At 44.9% G+C, this 20,487-nt stretch overlaps 4 non-coding genes across 4 annotated transcripts; all 4 read right to left on the bottom strand.

Moving 5' to 3' along the window:
• Position 1: 1 nt before the first annotated feature.
• LOC142729667 (U2 spliceosomal RNA) lies at positions 2–192 on the bottom strand. Its single transcript, XR_012878421.1, has one exon. It is a non-coding gene; the product is annotated as a U2 spliceosomal RNA (small nuclear RNA).
• Positions 193–1,422: 1,230 nt separating this feature from the next.
• LOC142729678 (U2 spliceosomal RNA) lies at positions 1,423–1,614 on the bottom strand. Its single transcript, XR_012878430.1, has one exon. It is a non-coding gene; the product is annotated as a U2 spliceosomal RNA (small nuclear RNA).
• A 6,784-nt stretch (positions 1,615–8,398) lies between these two features.
• On the bottom strand, positions 8,399–8,583 carry LOC142729681 (U2 spliceosomal RNA). Its single transcript, XR_012878432.1, has one exon. It is a non-coding gene; the product is annotated as a U2 spliceosomal RNA (small nuclear RNA).
• A 6,728-nt stretch (positions 8,584–15,311) lies between these two features.
• LOC142729699 (U2 spliceosomal RNA) lies at positions 15,312–15,503 on the bottom strand. The gene has a single exon (XR_012878445.1). It is a non-coding gene; the product is annotated as a U2 spliceosomal RNA (small nuclear RNA).
• Between the last annotated feature and the right edge of the window lie 4,984 nt (positions 15,504–20,487).

Raw genomic sequence — 20,487 nt, 5'->3', positions numbered from 1 at the left:
GAAAGGGTGCACCGGTCCTGGAAATACTGCAATACCAGGTCAATGCGTGGAGCGGACAGAGCAAGCTCTATTTCCATCTCCCTGTTCTAAAAATCCATTTAATATATGGTCCCCAGATAGGGGACGTATCAGATATTAAACTGATAAGAACAGATACTACACTTGATCTTAGCCAAAAGGCCGAGAAGCGATAACCCGAACGGGCCGCGCGTTGCCCGAGCCTGCCCGATACTGCTGTTCAGCCCTTGCAGCGATTCAGCCTACTTCTAGGCAATTCCATGGGGCCCTGCAGGCTCACACACTCACAGCTACACGGGAGGTGAATAAAGGCCGGAGAGGAAGCCAGACAGGATTTGCTTCTTTTGCTTGCACCACAATGCAGTGCTGAAAGAGGAGGAATCTACATAAAAACGCCTTCCTGGCAACGCCCAAATGCCCTGCTGCCATGCAGATAAACACTGGCAGCGGCAGCAAGTGCATGCCCACAGCCACCCCTTGTTCCTTCACACCTTGTATCAGCTGTAATCCAGTCCAGTCCAGTGCTGCCTGCTGAGCAGCACTGACCAACACTGCCTGGGCCCAGGCTTTTATCTCTGAGGCCCCATTATGATGTCAGAAAGCTGGCTCTGGCTCCTCAGGGCTCCACTATGACACGTGCAAAGTTCCGTCTGAACTTTATATAAGACGGTGCGGCTCAGTCAGTCACTCAGTGTTGCCTGAGAGGGCAACACTGCAACAGCCGGCCGCCAGGCTGTCTTTTTTTGCACAGCTAGTTGCCTCCAGGAGGCCACAAGAGGGAGACAAGGGACTGCAAAATGGAAAATAAGCATCCACCAACTTTACAGACAACTTCTCCTTGCTCCTACAACCTCCATCCTTGCACAGTTTGTTATTCTTCTAGGTAACATAGTAACAAATCCAAATTGCTGCTCTCTTTGTAGGCAAGCAAGGCTTTGTTGCAACTGCAATTCTTACTCCTTCTTGAAATGTAGTGACGACAGTACATTCCATCACATCCATCTAGTGTACACAGGTAGGTCCATTGTGGCGGGCGGGCGGCTTTAATGGCTGTTTGCTGTTCCCCTACTCCACTCCACTATTTGACTGTGGTGCTGCATCAATCAGTGGCTGGCTCAGGTGCAGCTCTTTAACTTACCTAAAAGGGAGGGCGGAGAGAAGACAAGGAAGGTGAATGAGCTGTTCCAATGTGAAATGCCGGAAACACAGACACACAGACGACACAAAACAAGAGGTGGCAATGTATTCATTAATTGCATTTAATCAATTAGCTCATTATCACTCATGCATTGTCCAACAGGTGTTGAAATAATGGGATTAAAAGGGGAGATCCCTTCAGAAAGACAGAAACAATGGCAAACACAAAAAACACTTTTGGAATCTGATTTTAGTCAACACATAAGGAAAGGGTGCACCGGTCCTGGAAATACTGCAATACCAGGTCAATGCGTGGAGTGGACAGAGCAAGCTCTATTTCCATCTCCCTGTTCTAAAAATCCATTTAATATATGGTCCCCAGATAGGGGACGTATCAGATATTAAACTGATAAGAACAGATAAGGTTTCAACAAAGTTTTTTATTGGCAAAAATATTATATTTTACAGACTTTTTTTAAAATTGAAACCACAAGATAAAATCAATGGCATAATACATAAATATTCATACATTTAAATGAATACAAAAGTAATAATAATAAGACCAGTAATACAGATGTTATAATAAAAGTACAGAACAATAGCAGGATAAAATTTATACAGGGCATAAAAGACATAAAAGAATAAAACCATTTTTATTTACAATGTTATGGTATTCCACATTTGCAAACACCACATGGATGTTGCTTCTTTTACCCCTAGCTGCTTTTTGTCCCTAAGATAATAAATGTACATTTCACTTAGGGCATATTTCACACAATTTTTAACGTCAATAAAATCATGTTTAAAAAGCAGAATGTTCCTAACCTTCCAGATGGCATTCTTAAAACAGTTTAAAATGATCCAACAGACCATTTGCTGTTTAAAACTTGGGCAGTTAAAAAGACCATAAAACACGTATTCAAATTTAAGATCTTTAAGACCGCAGGCCCATTTCAGCAATGGGCCTACCTTCCTCCAAACCTCCTGTGCATATGGGCAGTTCCAAAACAGGTGCATTACCGTCTCGTCGTCACCACACCTGTCTCTCGGGCACTTGGCTCTCGCCACCAGTCCTCGCCTATGCTGGAATTCACGGGTAGGGAGGCACTGGTGAACGATTGCCCAGGCAAGGTCCTTGTGCACATTTGCCATAAATTTTCCGAAAACGTTTCGCCACACCACCTTGGACCTTGCCTGTGAGAAGTTTGAAACTGCCAGTGTATCCTCCTGCCGCCTACAGGAGAGTGACACTTTTTTCTGGTCCCCCAATATGTCAGGCTCCAATTCTTGGAGACCTAGGAGCCTGACAGTCTTTTCGAGCACCGCATATTGTTTTGGGGGACACAGAAGCACAGGAGAATTCAAAGGGACACGAAACCATCGTTTAAAAATCATGCCCGTAGCGTACTTTAAAAAGTAGCTAAAAATACCATCAGAATTATACATTTTAAAACAGAAGCAAAAGTATTTCATGTAAAAGAAGTTAAAAAGGTTAGGAACATCTCTCCCGCCATTGTACTTACATCTGTACATAAAATCACGTTTTAGTTTTTCCATTTTGGAACCCCATAAAAACATAAAACAGATCCTGGTCACTTTTTTAATATATAAAATTGTTGGAGGGAAAACCATAGCTACATAAAGCATTATGGGTAATAAAACAGATTTAATTATTAAAACTTTTCCCTCCATGGTGAGATTTCTCAAATTCCACATTAAAACCTTTTTTTCCATTTTGGCAATTACTGAATCCCAATTGGGTCTCCCATCGTTTTCTTGATTAAAAACAATTCCTAAAATTTTTATCTGATCCTGCTGCATGTTAACTCCTGGTGTCACAGAGGAATCCCATACACCAGTATAAAAACAGTCACATTTATCAACGTTTAATTTAAAACCAGAGGCTTCACAAAAAAAGCCGGTGTTCCTCAATGCCCTTCTCATGGAAGCGGCGTCTGGGCATAGGATGGTGGCGTCATCCATATAGCCTAGGATTTTTACCTGGTTCCCCCTTCCTCCAGGTATGGGCACGCCTCTGATGACTTTATCATCTCTTATTAGGGTGAACAGAGGTTCTATGGCACAAATAAAAAGGAGCGGAGACAACGGGCACCCCTGTTTCACCCCTGATAAAAGAGGAACACCTTTAGTTAAAAATCCGTTGATAGAAATTTGGCTAAAACAGGATCGATATAAAAGCTTAATACGTGTTAAAATAATTTCAGGAACAGCCATCTTTTTAAGAACCATAAAAAGATATTCATGGGAGACCCGGTCAAAAGCCTTCTCGAAATCTAAGGATAAAATAGCAAGACTTTGACCCCTTTCTTTAAAATACCAAATGATGTCACGTAAAATATTCAGGGACTCAGTAATTGACCTCCCAGGTACCCCACATACCTGGTTTGGATGGATTAATTTATGAATAAAAGGTTTAAAACGGATTGTTATTAGTTTAGCTAAAATTTTACAATCAACGTTTAAAAGAGTAATAGGACGCCAGTTTTTTAACTGGTCCTTCTCACCTTTTTTAAAAATTAAGGACACAATCCCCCTCCTCCAGGAAGGGGGCAGCTCTTCAGTAATAAAAACTTCCTTATACAATAAAAACATGTCATTCTTTAAAATTTCCCAAAAAGCATGATAAAATTCGATGGGCAGACCATCTTCCCCAGGAGCTTTCCCATTAGAAAAACTTTTAAAAGCAAATAAAAGTTCCTCCAAAGTAATATTACGGGATAAAACTTCCTGGTCTAAAATATCTAGCTTGACATCAAGGGAATTAAGAACATGTTCTAAAAAGGAAGGGTCAATATTTTTCTTATTAAAAAGAGATTGGTAGAAATTAAAAGCAGAATTTAAAATGCCGACCATAGTGGTTTCTCCTTCAAGGTTTAAAATGACATCTCGTTTATCCATTACCTTTTTGAAGAAGAACCGGGAACACTTCTCGCCATCCTCGAGGTGCTTTACATGTGAATTAAAAATTATTTGTTTCCCTTTCTCTTCTATGGCATGTTTTATTTCAGCTTTAAGATTTAAGATATCATCATCAACATCCATACCAATCTCCTTCAATTTAAAAAGTACATGTAAACGTTTATTAAGAACATAAAACCATTGTTTTTTCTCTTTTGCTTTCTTCTTACCTGCTCGAATAAAAAAAGCTCTGATTTTGGGTTTAATGCCATCACACCAGTGTAGCATAGGCTGACTGGGCGCTCTATGGGACTGCCAACACTGGTAGGTCCGCACAAACTCCTCTTTAATGATGGGGTCCTCCAGGAGTGTGGTGTTTAGTCTCCAGGGACCCCTACAAGCTTTTTGCTCTCCCTCTAGCTCCAGGTGCACCGAAAGGAGCTTGTGATCAGATAAAATATTTGTTAAAAGCAAACATTTTTTGGGAATAAAACTATTAGAAGTGAAAATAAAATCAATTCTGGAGCTCACTCTTCCATTGGACCAGGTGGGGCCTGGGTCCGCAGGCAAGAGTTCCCTCCAGCAATCTTTCAGTTTAAAATCACCAATAAAATTCTTGAGCAGGTAAGAAGTACGGTCAATTTTTCGATTAAAATCCCCACCCTGCCGGTGTTCTCCATCTCGTACACAGTTAAAATCACCACCCACCAGCAGGGGGGTAGACCCAACACAAAACAATGGTAAAATCTCTAATAGTTCTGCCCTCTCCTGTTTGGTAGGAGGGGCATAAACGTTTAAAACACGAATTAAAATTCCATTAAAAAGCAAATGTATTAAAATAGCTCTGCCGGGCATGATTTCAGTCACTGTTTGGATGGAGATAAAACGACCTCGGCAGAGCAATCCAACCCCCGCAGAGCGACAGTCATTTCCACCAGACCAGACTGAGGGGCCTAGTTTCCAGTCCATCTTTAAATCTTGATATTCCAAGTCATTAGGGATTCCACATTCTTGAAGCAGGCAAAGGTCAAAGTCCACAGTCTCTAAAAATGAAAATAAAGCAGTCCTGCGAACAGGTCTCTTTAGGGACCTCACATTTAGTGAGGCGACTTTGATAGGAACCAACATAATCTTAGTTGAGGTCAGAGTCCGAACCAGAAGAGTCGTACTCGGAGATCAGCTGCGAATCTGGACCCCCTTTTTGAGGGGTCAATAAATCTTTAATGTAGGCAGGGTCAGAGCCAGATACGTGGGCGGCTCCAACCCCCACACTGCTTTCGTCTGAACTCCGGTAGGCAGCTTTCCTCCGAACTCCGGACTCCTCTTCCTCTCGTTGTCTCTTCGCAGAATGGCTCCTATCCATCTCCTCGAAGTCGCTCTCACCCATCTCTGGCCCCTGGCTGAAGATATCGCTGATGTCTCTACTGGGCAGCTGCACAGGGGCCTGTGAGGTCCCATCACTTTTGGCAACCTTTGCCTGCTTATGGGGAGCCTTCATCGCAAGCCCCTCCACAACCGCAGTGGAGGAACTTTGCTCTGGCCCCCCCGTTGACCGGCAATGGTCAAAACGAGGCTCCAATCCAGCATGTTTGGGGGTTTTCTTAATAGAGCCCTCGTTTGACACAGAGTGTCTCCGCTCCATGCCCACACTCTTGGGACAGGCGTCAGGTCTTACCGCAGAACCTACGGAAGCACGACGCCTGTCGCTAACCACTGCCTCAACAGGGTCCACTGCAGGCGGAGCAAAGGACCCGTCTGCAGAGGTGCCGGTCATCTTATGTCCAGCAGAGTCAGAATTCCTCCTGCTCTGCCTGGACCCGGTGGAATCCCTATGGCCGTCCCTCGAGGCTGACATCGGTGGGCCCCCCGATGGAGCTGTGAAGGACTTTGGCCTGGACCCCTCAGTCGTCAATGCTCGTTTTTGGGCATTACCAGCAGCATCTGCACATGTTGCAAACCGTCGCTCTGGCCCTGGTCTGGGTGGCCCAGATTTCGCTCTGCGGGGGCAGTCTTTAAAAGCATGCCCAGTCATGCCGCACAGATTGCACAATACCTCGGAACTGCATTTTGCCGCTACGTGTCCAACCTGGCCACACCTATTACACTGCACCACATGGGGCCGGTCACAATGTTCTCTGGTGTGGCCATATCTCAAGCAGTTCCGGCAGGCTATTGGCATCTGGGGGTAAAATAAGAATCCTCGATTCTTCCCAATGGCAAAGTTCTGGGGTGGGTGATGTAAGCCTCCAATGCCACTGGGATCCTGGCGGAACTTCACCCAATATTTCCTTTTGCCATTCCAGAAGCTCTGGGTGTTCAAGATTTTGTGTGAGAAGCGGACCTCCCTGCAGTAACGACTGAGGAAGGTTTCAATGTCACACTCTGAGACAAATGGACTGAACATGCACATCACGAGCGGGACTTCTTCCTCCCCGTAGAGGAATAAAAAGTTCAGTCCATTTAGCCGCTCCTCACTCTGGTCCGCATCAGACAGTCTCTTGTGCATGTTATCGCAACATGCCGCGGCCGTAAAGGATATGTACCGACCGCGGCTTTCCTGGTCGTTGAGACACAGGATGTCCGCCCGCTTCAGCCCCAGGAAGTCCAGCAGAATCACCTCCACAATGAAGCGAAGGTTCTTCCGCTGACGATGGCCTTCTTCCACCTCTATGCGGACGGACTGGCGCAACCGGGTGTCCCCGGATGCGAAACCAAACGTAAATGGCATTTTCAGTGCCTGGGGGCTAAGCCTGTCCCTTATAGCAGCAAGGGCTCAGATTCCACAATTAAGTGAAACCCTCCCCCAAGGCCAAGGATTAGGGTACCCCAGACACCTACGAAGCCCGATAAACGCCCTTGGAATGCTCTTATAACGCCTCAAGGCCGGTTGACCTCTTGGATAAGGCGCGATCGCCGCTCGTTGTCCGGGGACTAAGCCCACTCCCCAAATAGCAGCAAGGGGGTGAAGTCTCTCTGTTAAAAGAGACGATCCCCCAAGGCCAAGGAGCAGGGTACCCCGGACACCTCCCAACAAAACCAGATGCAGAAATACTACACCCGATCTTGCCAAAAGGCCGAGAAGCGATAACCCGAACGGGCCGCGCGTTGCCCGAGCCTGCCCGATACTGCTGTTCAGCCCTTGCAGCGATTCAGCCTACTTCTAGGCAATTCCATGGGGCCCTGCAGGCTCACACACTCACAGCTACACGGGAGGTGAATAAAGGCCGGAGAGGAAGCCAGACAGGATTTGCTTCTTTTGCTTGCACCACAATGCAGTGCTGAAAGAGGAGGAATCTACATAAAAACGCCTTCCTGGCAACGCCCAAATGCCCTGCTGCCATGCAGATAAACACTGGCAGCGGCAGCAAGTGCATGCCCACAGCCACCCCTTGTTCCTTCACACCTTGTATCAGCTGTAATCCAGTCCAGTCCAGTGCTGCCTGCTGAGCAGCACTGACCAACACTGCCTGGGCCCAGGCTTTTATCTCTGAGGCCCCATTATGATGTCAGAAAGCTGGCTCTGGCTCCTCAGGGCTCCACTATGACACGTGCAAAGTTCCGTCTGAACTTTATATAAGACGGTGCGGCTCAGTCAGTCACTCAGTGTTGCCTGAGAGGGCAACACTGCAACAGCCGGCCGCCAGGCTGTCTTTTTTTGCACAGCTAGTTGCCTCCAGGAGGCCACAAGAGGGAGACAAGGGACTGCAAAATGGAAAATAAGCATCCACCAACTTTACAGACAACTTCTCCTTGCTCCTACAACCTCCATCCTTGCACAGTTTGTTATTCTTCTAGGTAACATAGTAACAAATCCAAATTGCTGCTCTCTTTGTAAGCAAGCAAGGCTTTGTTGCAACTGCAATTCTTACTCCTTCTTGAAATGTAGGGACGACAGTACATTCCATCACATCCATCTAGTGTACACAGGTAGGTCCATTGTGGCGGGCGGGCGGGCGGGCGGCTTTAATGGCTGTTTGCTGTTCCCCTACTCCACTCCACTATTTGACTGTGGTGCTGCATCAATCAGTGGCTGGCTCAGGTGCAGCTCTTTAACTTACCTAAAAGGGAGGGCGGAGAGAAGACAAGGAAGGTGAATGAGCTGTTCCAATGTGAAATGCCGGAAACACAGACACACAGACGACACAAAACAAGAGGTGGCAATGTATTCATTAATTGCATTTAATCAATTAGCTCATTATCACTCATGCATTGTCCAACAGGTGTTGAAATAATGGGATTAAAAGGGGAGATCCCTTCAGAAAGACAGAAACAATGGCAAACACAAAAAACACTTTTGGAATCTGATTTTAGTCAACACATAAGGAAAGGGTGCACCGGTCCTGGAAATACTGCAATACCAGGTCAATGCGTGGAGCGGACAGAGCAAGCTCTATTTCCATCTCCCTGTTCTAAAAATCCATTTAATATATGGTCCCCAGATAGGGGACGTATCAGACATTAAACTGATAAGAACAGATAAGGTTTCAACAAAATTTTATTGACAAATATTCACATACATAGAATGCAATTTTTACAAAATAAAATTCAGTAATAAAATGCTGTTAAATAAAATTCCGTAATAATAAATTTGTTTATACATTCAATTGTCCAATAAGATTAGTAATAAAACGTTTTTAATACATTTCATTAAAAAACCTTTTTATAGCATAAAATTCGGTACTAAAAATGTTTATTTTTAATACATTTCATTAAAACGATAAAGGCAATATATTTTCAATGAGAAGAAGGTTTCTTTAAAAGTATGACAATGGCAGGATAAAACATCATAAAACAAGCAATAAAATCACAATTATAAATACATGGATAATTTACATAATAATTGTGTTCCATAGAGACAGACACCACATGGATGCCGCCTCTTTTGCTCCGAGATGTTTTTTGTCTCTTAGATAATATACATATAATTCACTCAACGCGATTTTAACACAATCTTTAATATCAATAAAATCACGTTTAAAAAGAAGAATGTTCCTAACCTTCCAGATGGCATTTTTAAAACAATTAATAATCATCCAGCAGATCATCTGCTGTCTGAATGATGGGCAGGTAAAAAGGCCATAAAAAACGTACTCGTATTTAAAATCGTTAAGACCGCAAATCCATTTTAATAAAAGGCCAGCCTTCCTCCAAATCTCCTGTGCATAGTGGCAGTTCCAGAATAAGTGCATTACCGTCTCATCATTTCTGCACATATCTCTCGGGCACTTGGCTCTCGCCACCAGTCCTCGCCTGTGTTGGAACTCACGTGTAGGGAGGCACTGGTGCACGATCGCCCAGGCAAGGTCCTTATGCACATTTGCAAGGTATTTCCCAAAAACATTCCGCCACACTTGCTTGGACCTTGCCTGTGAGAGATTGGAAACTGCCACCATTTCTTCTCTGTGTCTACACGCCACTGACACCTTCCTCTGGTCCCCCAATATATCAGGCTCCAACTCATGGAGGCTCAGGAGCCTGACAGTCTTCTCCAGCACCACGTAGTGTTCTGGGGGACACAGGAGCACAGGAGAATTTAGGGAGATACGAGACCAACGCTTAAAAACCATGCCCGCTGCATATTTTAAAAAGCAGCTAAAAATGCCATCGGATTTAAACATTTTAAAACAGAAGCAGAAATATTTGATATAAAAAAATGTAAAAAGGATAGGAACATCTCTCCCGCCATTGTCCTTACATTTATACATAAAATCACGTTTTAATTTTTCCATCTTGGAGCCCCACAGAAACATAAAACAAATGCGTGTTAGCTTTTTAATATATAAAATGGACGGAGGGAAAACCATGGCAACATAAAGCATTATTGGGATTAAAACCATTTTTATAATTAAAATTTTCCCCTCCATCGTGAGGCTCCTAAGATTCCACATTAAAACCTTCTTCTCTATTTTTGCTATCACTGAGTCCCAGTTAGAGGTCCCATTGTTCGCCTGATTAAAAACAATGCCTAAAATTTTAATCTGGTCCTTCTGCATTCTGACTCCTGGGGTCAGGGAGGAATCCCAGCCTCCTATATTAAAACAATCACATTTATCAATGTTTAGTTTAAAACCAGAAGCCTCGCAGAAAAAGGTGGTGTTCCTCAGCGCCCTCCTCATGGATGTTGAATCAGGGCATAAAATTGTTACGTCATCCATGTAGCCCAATACCTTTATTTGGTTACCCCTCCCACCAGGTATCGGGGCGCCTCTGACTACTTTGTCACTTCTGAGCATAGCTAACAGGGGCTCCATTGCGCATATAAATAGTAGGGGAGACAATGGGCACCCTTGCTTGACTCCAGATAAAAGAGGAACACCTTTAGTTAAAAATCCATTTACAGAAATTTCACTAAAACAGGACCGATATAAAAGCATAACACGACTTATCATAAAATCAGGCACCGCCATCTTTTTAAGAACCATAAAAAGGAACTCATGGGACACTCTATCAAAGGCCTTTTCAAAGTCTAGTGATAAAATAGCAAGATTTTGGCCTCGATCTTTAAAATACCAAATAACATCTCTTAAAATATTAAGGGACTCAGTGATAGATCTACCAGGTACCCCACAGACCTGGTTTGGGTGGATTAGCTTACTGATAAAAGGTTTAAAACGGACCGCTATCAATTTGGCTAAAATCTTGTAGTCTACATTTAAAAGTGTAATGGGACGCCAATTTTTCAGTTGGTCCTTTTCACCTTTTTTAAAAATTAAAGACACGATCCCCCTTCTCCAGGAAGGGGGCAGCTCTTCAGTGATAAAAACCTCTTTGTACAGTAAAATCATATCCTCTTTTAAAACATCCCAAAAAGTTAGATAAAATTCAATAGGCAACCCATCCTCCCCAGGGGCCTTTCCCGCTGAAAAACTTTTAAAAACAGATAAAAGTTCCTCTAAATTAAGATCTCGGGATAAAACCTCCTGGTCTAAAATATCTAACTTAAAATCAAGGGAGTTAAGAGCATGATTTAAAAAGGATTTATCAATAGCTTTTTTACTAAAAAGGAGTTGGTAAAAGTTAAAAGCTGCATTCAACATTCCTCCCATAGAAGTCTCCCCTTCTAGGTTTAAAATAGCATCTCGCCTACCATTTACCTTTTTAAAAAAGAATCGGGAGCACTTCTCATCTTCTTCAAGGTGTTTTACATGGGAGTTAAAAATGATTTGTTTGCCTTTATCATCTAAACATTTTTTTATTTCAGCTTTTAAATTTAAAATATCCGAATCCACCTCAAACCCAACATCCTTTAGTTTAAAAAGCACATGCAAACGCTTATTAAGAACATAAAACCACTGTTTCTTTTCTCTAGCTCTCTTCCTACCTGCTCGGATAAAAAATAATTTAATTCTGGGTTTAATGCCCTCCCACCAGTGCAGCATGGTCTCGTGGGGCTTTTTCTGTGATTGCCAGCACTGGTAGGTCCGCACAAACTCACTTTTGTTTTCAGGGTCCTCTAGGAGCGTGGTGTTTAACCTCCAGAGGCCCTTACTCACTTTTTGCTCTCCCTCCAGCTCCAGGGACACACTAAGGAGCTTATGGTCTGAAAATATATTTGTTAAAATCATACATTTTTGAGAGATAAAATCATGGGAAGCAAAAATAAAATCGATTCTGGAGCTCACTCTTCCATTAGACCATGTGGCACCTGCGTCTCCTGGCAAGAGTTCCCTCCAGCAATCGCGCAATTTAAAATCTTCAATAAAATTTTTGAGCAGGTAGGTAGTGCGGTCTTTTCTATTTGCATCCCCACCCTGCCGGCCTTCTCCTTCTCTTGTGCAGTTAAAATCACCTCCTACCAGCAGGGGGGTAGACCCAACACAAAACAGTGGTAAAATATTAAAAAGCTCTGCCCGCTCCTGTTTATCAGGAGGGGCATAGACATTTAAAATACGTATTAAAAGTCCATTAATGTGCAGGTGGGTTAAAATAGCTCTGCCAGGCATAATCTCAGTGACGGTTTGTATCGAAATAGAATGGCCACGGCAGAGCAATCCCACACCTGAAGAACGACAGTCATTAGCACCCGACCACACCGAAGGGCCCAGCTTCCAGTCTTTTTTCAAGTCCATATAGTCCATGCTGTTAGGGATTCCACACTCCTGCAGTAGGCAAAAATCAAAGTCCATAGTCTGTAGAAAAGAGAATAAAGCAGCCCTGCGAACAGGGCTCTTTAGGGACCTCACATTTAGCGAGGCAACTTTCAGAGGAATACAAGGCATAGTTATTGTTAGGCGTCAGTGTCCACCTCCGAGGAATCCGACTCCGATATAAATTGGGAGCCAGACTCCCCTGTATCAGGGGATGCAAACTCCAGGATTTTCCCAGGGTCAGAGCCAGATATATGAATCGACCCGACTCTTCCCCTGAACTCACTCTCATCCGAGCTGCGGCATATTGTCTTCCTCTTTATGGTGGGCACATCTTCTTCTCTTAGCCTTTTCCCCGTACTCGTCAGGTCCATCCTTGATTCCTCCTCCCCGTCACTGGATGTCACCTCCGACTCCTGGCTGTTGTCATCACCATTGCGAACTCCGGCCGCTGCTACCTCCGGTACGGCTGCAGGTATCTCCGGGTCACTCATCTGCTCAGGGCGCTCAGGAGCCTGTGAGGTCCCCTCCTTCACTCTCGTCATCTTGCCTACTGCACCTGAAGCCGTCAATGCCCGACCCCCTGTTGGCGTAATAAGAGGGTCAGACTCGGGCTTCTCAGTCGGTCGGAGGCAGCTGGTGGCAGGGAGGTCCAGCGTGGAGCCCCTCCTTCTAGATCCCTTAATTGGATCATCACCAGCCACCACCTCTGCCCAGTCCTCCTTTGACGGCACCGACTCAGGTATGGAGCTCGGGGCCTTCATCGCAGAACCAGAACAGCCCTGCTCCGGCCCTTTGGAATCCCCAGGACCACCCTCCACTCGTGACTTGGAGGGTCTTGGTCCTGGCCCTTCGGCGGGTGCCGTTTCCGGGGCATTACCAGCAGAGTCCGCACCTGTTGTGGACTGCTGCCCTGGCCCTGGACGGGATGGACCAGGCCTAGGCCCACCCCTCAATGACTGCGTTCTTTTAGGACAGTCTTTATACATGTGACCTGCCTCCCCGCACAGGTTACATGTTGCTCTGGAACTGCACTTGGCGGCCACGTGCCCCAGGCCTCCACATTTGTTACAGCGAACAACACGGTTTTCACTGCATGACTCTTTTGTGTGCCCATATTTTTGGCAATTCCAGCAAAACCGGGGCATCTGGGGGTAAAACAGGTATCCCCGGTTCTTCCCAATGGCAAAATTCGCTGGAGGGTGCACAAAGCCACGTATGCCATTGGGGTCTTGAAAGAACTTGACAAAGTACTTTCTCTTTCCGTTCCAAAATCCCTCAGCATTTTTTACTTCATGCGAGAAGTGAATTTCCTTGCAATAGCGCCCTAGGAATGTGTCAATGTCCTTGGCGGGGACAAAGGGGCTATGCATTACCACGACCAGTGGAATAGACTCTTCTCCGTAGAGGAGAGAAAAATGAAGCCCATCTAGGCGCTCATCTGTCTGGTCGGAACCAGACAGGGCTGCACAGATCGTATCGCAGCAGGCCGCGGTGCAGAAGGAGATGGTATACCGACCGCGGCCTTCCTGGTCATTCAGACACAGGATATTTTCCCGTCTGAGGCCGAAGGAGCCAAGCAGGATTTCCCCTACTATGAATTTCAGGTTCTTCCGCTGGCGATGTTCCTCTCCGACCTCGATCCGGATGGTTTGGCGTAACTGGGTCTCCCCAGTTACAAACCCATAGGTGAACGGCATTCCTGCTTGTCCCAACAAGTTTTTCCGCCCTTCTAGGCCGTCCAGCGCAAGCTGTCCGCCTAGCGATCCCTTCCCGTTGCCTGAGGACTAGTCCGACTACCCAATAGCTGCAGGGGGGTGAAGTCAAGGCGATAAACCAGTGACGATCCCCCCAGGCACCTTCTGACTGAAACCTCCTGTACGAATACACTTGGTCGCAGCCAAAAGGCCGAGAAGCGATAACCCGAACGGGCCGCGCGTTGCCCGAGCCTGCCCGATACTGCTGTTCAGCCCTTGCAGCGATTCAGCCTACTTCTAGGCAATTCCATGGGGCCCTGCAGGCTCACACACTCACAGCTACACGGGAGGTGAATAAAGGCCGGAGAGGAAGCCAGACAGGATTTGCTTCTTTTGCTTGCACCACAATGCAGTGCTGAAAGAGGAGGAATCTACATAAAAACGCCTTCCTGGCAACGCCCAAATGCCCTGCTGCCATGCAGATAAACACTGGCAGCGGCAGCAAGTGCATGCCCACAGCCACCCCTTGTTCCTTCACACCTTGTATCAGCTGTAATCCAGTCCAGTCCAGTGCTGCCTGCTGAGCAGCACTGACCAACACTGCCTGGGCCCAGGCTTTTATCTCTGAGGCCCCATTATGATGTCAGAAAGCTGGCTCTGGCTCCTCAGGGCTCCACTATGACACGTGCAAAGTTCCGTCTGAACTTTACATAAGACGGTGCGGCTCAGTCAGTCACTCAGTGTTGCCTGAGAGGGCAACACTGCAACAGCCGGCCGCCAGGCTGTCTTTTTTTGCACAGCTAGTTGCCTCCAGGAGGCCACAAGAGGGAGACAAGGGACTGCAAAATGGAAAATAAGCATCCACCAACTTTACAGACAACTTCTCCTTGCTCCTACAACCTCCATCCTTGCACAGTTTGTTATTCTTCTAGGTAACATAGTAACAAATCCAAATTGCTGCTCTCTTTGTAGGCAAGCAAGGCTTTGTTGCAACTGCAATTCTTACTCCTTCTTGAAATGTAGGGACGACAGTACATTCCATCACATCCATCTAGTGTACACAGGTAGGTCCATTGTGGCGGGCGGGCGGCTTTAATGGCTGTTTGCTGTTCCCCTACTCCACTCCACTATTTGACTGTGGTGCTGCATCAATCAGTGGCTGGCTCAGGTGCAGCTCTTTAACTTACCTAAAAGGGAGGGCGGAGAGAAGACAAGGAAGGTGAATGAGCTGTTCCAATGTGAAATGCCAGAAACACAGACACACAGACGACACAAAACAAGAGGTGGCAATGTATTCATTAATTGCATTTAATCAATTAGCTCATTATCACTCATGCATTGTCCAACAGGTGTTGAAATAATGGGATTAAAAGGGGAGATCCCTTCAGAAAGACAGAAACAATGGCAAACACAAAAAACACTTTTGGAATCTGATTTTAGTCAACACATAAGGAAAGGGTGCACCGGTCCTGGAAATACTGCAATACCAGGTCAATGCGTGGAGCGGACAGAGCAAGCTCTATTTCCATCTCCCTGTTCTAAAAATCCATTTAATATATGGTCCCCAGATAGGGGACGTATGAGATATTAAACTGATAAGAACAGATAAGGTTTCAACAAAGTTTTTTATTGGCAAAAATAATATATTTTACAGACTTTTTTTAAAATTGAAACCACAAGATAAAATCAACAGCATAATACATGAATATTCATACATTTAAATGAATACAAAAGTAATAATAATAAGACCAGTAATACAGATGTTATAATAAAAGTACAGAACAATAGCAGGATAAAATTTATACAGGGCATAAAAGACATAAAAGAATAAAACCATTTTTATTTACAATGTTATGGTATTCCACATTTGCAAACACCACATGGATGTTGCTTCTTTTACCCCTAGCTGCTTTTTGTCCCTAAGATAATAAATATACATTTCACTTAGGGCATATTTCACACAATTTTTAACGTCAATAAAATCATGTTTAAAAAGCAGAATGTTCCTAACCTTCCAGATGGCATTCTTAAAACAGTTTAAAATGATCCAACAGACCATTTGCTGTTTAAAACTTGGGCAGTTAAAAAGACCATAAAACACGTATTCAAATTTAAGATCTTTAAGACCGCAGGCCCATTTCAGCAATGGGCCTACCTTCCTCCAAACCTCCTGTGCATATGGGCAGTTCCAAAACAGGTGCATTACCGTCTCGTCGTCACCACACCTGTCTCTCGGGCACTTGGCTCTCGCCACCAGTCCTCGCCTATGCTGGAATTCACGAGTAGGGAGGCACTGGTGAACGATTGCCCAGGCAAGGTCCTTGTGCACATTTGCCATAAATTTCCCGAAAACGTTCCGCCACACCACCTTGGACCTTGCCTGTGAGAAATTTGAAACTGCCAGTGTATCCTCCTGCCGCCTACAGGAGAGTGACACTTTTTTCTGGTCCCCCAATATGTCAGGCTCCAATTCTTGGAGACCTAGGAGCCTGACAGTTTTTTCGAGCACCGCATATTGTTTTGGGGGACACAGAAGCACAGGAGAATTCAAAGGGACACGAAACCATCGTTTAAAAATCATGCCCGTAGCGTACTTTAAAAAGTAGCTAAAAATACCATCAGAATTATACATTTTAAAACAGAAGCAAAAGTATTTAATGTAAAAGAAGTTAAAAAGGTTAGGAACATCTCTCCCGCCATTGTCCTTACATCTGTACATAAAATCACGTTTTAGTTTTTCCATTTTGGAACCCCATAAAAACATAAAACAGATCCTGGTCACTTTTTTAATATATAAAATTGTTGGAGGGAAAACCATAGCTACATAAAGCATTATGGGTAATAAAACAGATTTAATTATTAAAACTTTTCCCTCCATGGTGAGATTTCTCAAATTCCACATTAAAACCTTTTTTTCCATTTTGGCAATTACTGAATCCCAATTGGGTCTCCCATCGTTTTCTTGATTAAAAACAATTCCTAAAATTTTTATCTGATCCTGCTGCATGTTAACTCCTGGTGTCACAGAGGAATCCCATACACCAGTATAAAAACAGTCACACTTATCAACGTTTAATTTAAAACCAGAGGCTTCACAAAAAAAGCCGGTGTTCCTCAATGCCCGTCTCATAGAAGCGGCGTCTGGGCATAGGACGGTGGCGTCATCCATATAGCCTAGGATTTTTACCTGGTTCCCCCTTCCTCCAGGTATGGGCACGCCTCTGATGACTTTATCATCTCTTATTAGGGTGAACAGAGGTTCTATGGCACAAATAAAAAGGAGCGGAGACAACGGGCACCCCTGTTTCACCCCTGATAAAAGAGGAACACCTTTAGTTAAAAATCCGTTGATAGAAATTTGGCTAAAACAGGATCGATATAAAAGCTTAATACGTGTTAAAATAATTTCAGGAACAGCCATCTTTTTAAGAACCATAAAAAGATATTCATGGGAGACCCGGTCAAAAGCCTTCTCGAAATCTAAGGATAAAATAGCAAGGCTTTGACCCCTTTCTTTAAAATACCAAATGATGTCACGTAAAATATTCAGGGACTCAGTAATTGACCTCCCAGGTACCCCACATACCTGGTTTGGATGGATTAATTTATGAATAAAAGGTTTAAAACGGATTGCTATTAGTTTAGCTAAAATTTTACAATCAACGTTTAAAAGAGTAATAGGACGCCAGTTTTTTAACTGGTCCTTCTCACCTTTTTTAAAAATTAAGGACACAATCCCCCTCCTCCAGGAAGGGGGCAGCTCTTCAATAATAAAAACTTCCTTATACAATAAAAACATGTCATTCTTTAAAATTTCCCAAAAAGCATGATAAAATTCGATGGGCAGACCATCTTCCCCAGGAGCTTTCCCATTAGAAAAACTTTTAAAAGCAAATAAAAGTTCCTCCAAGGTAATATTACGGGATAAAACTTCCTGGTCTAAAATATCTAGCTTGGCATCAAGGGAATTAAGAACATGTTCTAAAAAGGAAGGATCAATATTTTTCTTGTTAAAAAGAGATTGGTAGAAATTAAAAGCAGAATTTAAAATGCCGACCATAGTGGTTTCTCCTTCAAGGTTTAAAATGACATCTCGTTTATCCATTACCTTTTTGAAGAAGAACCGGGAACACTTCTCGCCATCCTCGAGGTGCTTTACATGTGAATTAAAAATTATTTGTTTCCCTTTCTCTTCTATGGCATGTTTTATTTCAGCTTTAAGATTTAAGATATCATCATCAACATCCATACCAATCTCCTTCAATTTAAAAAGTACATGTAAACGTTTATTAAGAACATAAAACCATTGTTTTTTCTCTTTTGCTTTCTTCTTACCTGCTCGAATAAAAAAAGCTCTGATTTTGGGTTTAATGCCCTCCCACCAGTGTAGCATAGGCTGACTGGGCGCTCTATGGGACTGCCAACACTGGTAGGTCCGCACAAACTCCTCTTTAATGATGGGGTCCTCCAGGAGTGTAGTGTTTAGTCTCCAGGGACCCCTACAAGCTTTTTGCTCTCCCTCTAGCTCCAGGTGCACCGAAAGGAGCTTGTGATCAGATAAAATATTTGTTAAAAGCAAACATTTTTTGGGAATAAAACTATTAGAAGTGAAAATAAAATCAATTCTGGAGCTCACTCTTCCATTGGACCAGGTGGGGCCTGGGTCCGCAGGCAAGAGTTCCCTCCAGCAATCTTTCAATTTAAAATCACCAATAAAATTCTTGAGCAGGTAAGAAGTACGGTCAATTTTTCGATTAAAATCCCCACCCTGCCGGTGTTCTCCATCTCGTACACAGTTAAAATCACCACCCACCAGCAGGGGGGTAGACCCAACACAAAACAATGGTAAAATCTCTAATAGTTCTGCCCTCTCCTGTTTGGTAGGAGGGGCATAAACGTTTAAAACACGAATTAAAATTCCATTAAAAAGCAAATGTATTAAAATAGCTCTGCCGGGCATGATTTCAGTCACTGTTTGGATGGAGATAAAACGACCTCGGCAGAGCAATCCAACCCCCGCAGAGCGACAGTCATTTCCACCAGACCAGACTGAGGGGCCTAGTTTCCAGTCCATCTTTAGATCTTGATATTCCAAGTCATTAGGGATTCCACATTCTTGAAGCAGGCAAAGGTCAAAGTCCACAGTCTCTAAAAATGAAAATAAAGCAGTCCTGCGGACAGGGCTCTTTAGGGACCTCACATTTAGTGAGGCGACTTTGATAGGAACCAACATAGTCTTAGTTGAGGTCAGGGTCCGAACCAGAAGAGTCGTACTCGGAGATCAGCTGCGAATCTGGACCCCCTTTTTGAGGGGTCAATAAATCTTGAATGTTGGTAGGGTCAGAGCCAGATACGTGGGCGGCTCCAACCCCCACACTGCTCTCATCCGAACTCCGATAGGCAGCTTTCCTCCGAACTCCGGACTCCTCTTCCTCTCGCTGTCTCTTTGCAGAATGGCTCCTATCCATCTCCTCGAAGTCGCTCTCACCCATCTCTGGCCCCTGGCTGAAGATATTGCTGATGTCTTTACTTGGCAGCTGCACAGGGGCCTGTGAGGTCCCATCACTTTTGGCAACCTTTGCCTGCTTACGGGGAGCCTTCATCGCAAGCCCCTCCACAACCGCAGTGGAGGAACTTTGCTCCGACCCCCCCGTTGACCGGAAATGGTCAAAACGAGGCTCCAATCCAGCATGTTTTGGGGTTTTCTTAATGGAGCCCTCGTTTGACACAGAGTGTCTCCGCTCCATACCCACACTCTTGGGACAGGCGTCGGGTCCTACTGCAGAACCTACGGAGGCACGACGCCTGTCGCTAACCACTGCCTCAACAGGGTCCACTGCAGGCGGAGCAGAGGACCTGTTTGCAGAGGTGCCGGTCAACTTATGTCCAGCAGAGTCAGAATTCCTCCTGCTCTGCCTGGACCCGGTGGAATCCCTATGGCCGTCCCTCGAGGCTGACATCGGTGGGCCCCCCGATGGAGCTGTGAAGGACTTTGGCCTGGACCCCTCAGTCGTCAATGCTCGTTTTGGGGCATTACCAGCAGCGTCTGCACATGTTGCAAACTGCCGCTCTGGCCCTGGTCTGGGTGGCCCAGATTTCGCTCTGCGGGGGCAGTCTTTAAAAGCATGCCCAGTCATGCCGCACAGATTGCACAACACCTCGGAACTGCATTTTGCCGCCACGTGTCCAACCTGGCCACACCTATTACACTGCACCACATGGGGCCGGTCACAATGTTCTCTGGTGTGGCCATATCTCAAGCAGTTCCGGCAGGCTATTGGCATCTGGGGGTAAAATAAGAATCCTCGATTCTTCCCAATGGCAAAGTTCTGGGGTGGGTGATGTAAGCCTCCAATGCCATTGGGATCCTGGCGGAACTTCACCCAATATTTCCTTTTGCCATTCCAGAAGCTCTGGGTGTTCAAGATTTTGTGTGAGAAGCGGACCTCCCTGCAGTAACGACTGAGGAAGGTTTCAATGTCACACTCTGAGACAAATGGACTGAACATGCACATCACGAGCGGGACTTCTTCCTCCCCGTAGAGGAATAAAAAGTTCAGTCCATTTAGCCGCTCCTCACTCTGGTCCGCATCAGATAGTCTCTTGTGCATATTCTCGCAGCATGCCGC

This window comes from Rhinoderma darwinii, unplaced genomic scaffold (genome assembly GCF_050947455.1).
Source record: "Rhinoderma darwinii isolate aRhiDar2 unplaced genomic scaffold, aRhiDar2.hap1 Scaffold_731, whole genome shotgun sequence".
NCBI lineage: Eukaryota > Metazoa > Chordata > Amphibia > Anura > Rhinodermatidae > Rhinoderma > Rhinoderma darwinii.
Note: the sequence above shows the minus strand (reverse complement) of the source record. Positions and strands in the feature narration are given on the sequence as shown.